Source organism: Panthera tigris, chromosome B3, assembly GCF_018350195.1.
Source record: "Panthera tigris isolate Pti1 chromosome B3, P.tigris_Pti1_mat1.1, whole genome shotgun sequence".
NCBI lineage: Eukaryota > Metazoa > Chordata > Mammalia > Carnivora > Felidae > Panthera > Panthera tigris.
This window is the reverse complement of record NC_056665.1, coordinates 41806137-41810704: the sequence shown is the minus strand read 5'-3', so window position 1 is coordinate 41810704 and position 4568 is coordinate 41806137.

Genomic DNA, 4568 nt, shown 5'->3' with positions numbered 1-4568 from the left:
TTAAGCATCTGACTCTGGCTCAGGTCATGATCTCACAGTTTGTGGGTTTGAGTCTCACGTCAGGCTCTGTGCTGACAGCTCAGAGCCTGGAGCTGCTTCAGATTCTGTCTCCCTCTCTCTCTGCCCCTCCCCAGCTCATGCTCTGTCTCTCTCTGTCTCTCAAAAGTGAATAAAGGTTTTTAAAAAACATTTCTTAAAGAAAATTGTGTTGTTTAGTCTCCAGATGTTTTGAGATTTTTCTAGCTATTCTCTATTATTAATTTCTTAAAAAAATTTTTTTTAGTTTTTAAAATTTTTGTTCTGTTACTAATTTCTATTTTAATTCTATTAGAGTCTGAGAGCAGTTGTATGATTTCTATTCTTTTAAATTTGTTGAGGTAGGGGCGCCTAGGTGGCTCAGTCGGTTAGACATCTGGCTCTTGATTTCAGCTCAGGTCATGATCTCTCAATTCATCAGGCTCTGCACTGACAGAATGGAGATTGCTTGGGATTCTCTCTCTCTCTCTCTCTCTCTCTCTCTCTCTCTGCCCCTCCCCAGCTTGTGCATGCACTCTCTCTCTCAAAATAAATGAATAAACTTTAAAGAAAAGCTTGTTGAGGTGTGTTTTGTGTTTTATGGCCAAGAATGGGGTCTGCCTTGGTGAATGTTCCATATGGGCCTGAGAAAAATATGTATTCTGCTCTTACTGGATAAAATGAACTGTAGATGTCCATTATATCCAATTTATTAATAGTGTTATTGACTTCGGTGGTGTCATCCCCAATTTTCTGCCTGCAGGATCTGTCTGTCCATTTCTGATGGAGGGGAGTTGAAGTGTCTAACTATGACAGTGGATTCATCTATTTCTCCTTGCAGTTCTGTCAGTTTCTGCTTTACATCGTTTGACTCTCTGTTGTCAGGTGCGTACATATTAAGAATTGTTATGTTTCGTTGAAGAATGAATCATGAGGATTCTTTTTAATTGCATTTCTTAAATTAAACATTTTATTTTCTGAGATAGGTGTAGATCACATGCCCTGATAAAGAATCCAGAGAAATCCCATGTGCCCTTTACCCAATTTCCCCCAGTAGCAACATCTTGCAAAACCATAGTATTAATATCACAACCAGGACATTGATATAACTGCAATCCATCAATACACATCAGGTTTCCCAGTTTTACTCATACTCATTTGTGCATGTCTGTGTATTTAGTTCTGTGTGATTTAATCACACACGTAGGTTCATGTGTCCACCGCAGTCAAGATAAAGAACAGTTCCATCACCACCAATATGCTTCAGGTTGCTTTTTATAAATGCTCCCAACTCCCTTCTCTCCTCCTCCTGCCCCAGTCCCTAACCTCTTGTAACCACTACTCTGTTATCCATTTCCATAATTTTGTCACTTCAAGAATGTTATATAAATGGGAAAAGGATCCAAATAGACGTTTCTCCAAAGAAGAAGTACAAATGACAGATAAACTCAACATCATTAGCCTTCAGAGAAATGCAAAGCGAAGCCACATCAGATAGCACTTCACACCTGCAAGGATGGCTGTTATCAAAAAGACAGTATTGGCAGGGATATGGAGAAATTGGGACTCTCATCCAATGCTGGGGGGAAAGTAAAATGATGCAGCTGCTTTGAAAACAATCTGGCAGGTTCTCAAAAGATTAAACATAGAGTTATCATATGACCTAGCAATTCCAGTCCTAGGTCTATGCACAATGAAAACCTATGTGCACACAAAAACTTGTATATGAAGTTTCATTGCAGCTTTACTGGTAGTAATCACAAATTGGAAATAGCTCTAATGTCCATCAACCAATAATACATAAACAAATTGTGGTATATCCATGTAATGCAATGCCACCCACCAGTAAAAGGGAATGAACTATTAATACATGAGTTAGCATGTATTAATTTCAAAATAATTATGCTGAGTAAAAGAAGATATACAAAAAAAAGGGCATATACATGCCATATTTTTTCACATACATAATATTCTAAAAAATGCAACCTAATCTACAGTGCCAAAAAACTGTTGCTTAGGGAATGGTTAGGGAAACAACTAGCAAGGCAGGAAAGGATTGTAAAGAAGATGATGGAGGGATGCCTGGGTGGCTCAGTCAGTTGAGCATCCAACTTCAGCTCAAGTCATGATTCCACAGTTCGTGGGTTTGGGCCCCACATCAGGCTCTGTGCTGACAGCTCAGAGACTGGAGCCTGCTTCGGATTCTGTCTCCCTTTCTCTCTCTGCCCCTCCCTGCTCACTCTATCTCTGTCTCAAAAATAAATAAACACTTTAAAATAATTTATAAAAAATTTTTAAAAAGAGGATGATGGATATGTTCATTGTCTTGATTGTGATTGATGGTTTCACACTTAATCAAACTGTACACTTTAAATACATACAGCTTGTTATATTTTAATTATATTTCAATAAAGTTTGTTTTAAGTACACCATTAAATAACATACTTCTAAAAAACACACGTAATCCTACAAATTCCTCCTCCTCTACATTCTCATGTCTTTATACGTGTTTGTGTTTTTACTACTGCAAAGCAGAATGTCTTACTTTTTCCACTTAACACTGTTTCAATGATTATTTCTTAAATTATGCTTTATTATCATTTTTTCAAGTTTTTCCTTTTTCTTAAATTTTTTTTTAGTGTTTATTTTTGAGAGAGAGAGACAGAGCATGAGCAGGGAAAGGCCAGGAGAGAGAGGGAGACACAGAATCTGAAGCAGGCTGCAGGCTCTGAGCTGTTAGCACGACGTGGGGCTGGAACTCATGAACCACGAGGTCATGACCTGAGCCGAAGTCAGAGGCTTAACTGACTGAGCCACCCAGGCACCCCTCATTTTTTCAAGTTCTTATTTTGTTATACATGAACTTTTACATGAAAATATAAAATACAGGGGTACCTGGGTGGCTCAGTCGCTTCAGCATCCGACTTCAGCTCAGGTCATGATCTCACAGTTTGTGAGTTTGAGCCCAGCGTCAGGCTCTCAGCTGCCAGCACAGAGGCTGCTTCAGATCCTCTTACTCCCAATCTCTCTGCCCCTCCCCCGCTCATTGCATGTTCTCTCTCTCACTCTCTCTCTCTCATAAATACACACACATATATATAATACAGAGAGAAAAATGCGCAAATTATAAGTATACATCTCAATGAATTATCACTAAGTGAACACATGTATAAGATCTCGCTTTGAAAACAAGGATCTCTGGGGCACCTGGGTGGCTCAGTCACTTAAGCAGCCAACTTCGGCTCAGGTCATGATCTTATGGTTCGTGGGTTCGAGTCCCACATCTGGCTCTGTGCTGACAGTTCAGAATCTGGAGCCTACTTTGGATTCTGTGTTTCCATCTCTCTCTGCCCCTCCCCTGCTCATGCTCTGTCTCTGTCTCTGTCTCTCTCTCTCTCTCTCTCTCTCTCTCTGTCAAAAATAAACTTTAAAAAAACATTTTTAAAAATTTATTTTTGAAAACAAGGATCTCTTTTTGAAGGATAGTATTTGGGGCTGAACAATTCACGGTGCACCGTCAAAGAAAACACGGTAGGGCATTAGTTCAAGTGGTGAAACAGATTTTCTTCAGGAACCACTGACAGTAGAGGAAAGAGCAGAGGGCCATTCAGATTTATACAGAGGCGCTGGAGTATTTTAAAGGAAAAATGAGGGTACAGGGAGGGGGCAGAATGAACAGAATCAGAGAAGTGAAAAATTACAAAAAGCTGAGAGAGTTTGTTTGTGTAAAAGGCTTCTGAATTAACCTGCTAGTTAACCTGTTAACAACCTGCTAGTTATTGAAGTTAGGTTCCTACGCACCCATAGAAACTGGGAGACAGATGGCCTATCTTCAGGTGTTGACTGACACAAACAGTAAATGCTTTTGGCAGCCCTGATTTTTGTCAGGCAAGCACCTTAGAGGGGAGGGTCCCCCTAGAGATAGGGCCTTGAGCTGTTAGAAACTGTTAGTGTCGGTTTATGGGGGTTTTTTTATAGCCAAGGTTGAGGCCTAGTCGAGAGGAGGGCTCAAAAGGGTCTGGCCAGAGTTTGGTCACGGAGAAAATCTTTGCCAGCACAACTCTCCCACAGAGTGAAGGGCTTTCAAAATCATCCTGGGCCCCGTTCCACTAAATGTCAGGGGCCCCCCTCCTCCCTCCCCCAATTATGATAAGCAAAAAAAGAAAAAAGACAAAATAGCTCAATGCCTTCCTAAATGCCCCATCCCACTAAAACCACCACACTATATAATGTCTGATGTGCCTTCCAGCTTTGCAATCCTCAAGTAATACCACTGGCTATTTTGTCTCCATTTGAAGATAGAGTCAGGGGCGCCTGGGTGGCTCAGTCGGTTAAGCTTCTGACTTCGGCTCAGGTCATGATCTCTCGGTCCGTGAGTTCGAGACCCGCGTCGGGCTCTGTGCTGACAGCTCGGAGCCTGGAGCCCGCTTCGGATTCTGTGTCTCCCTCTCTCTCTGCCCCTCCCCCACTTGCGCTCTGTCTCTCTCTCTATCAAAAATAAATCTAAACAATAAAAATAAAATAAAAAAAGAAGATAGAGTCAAAGAAGCAGG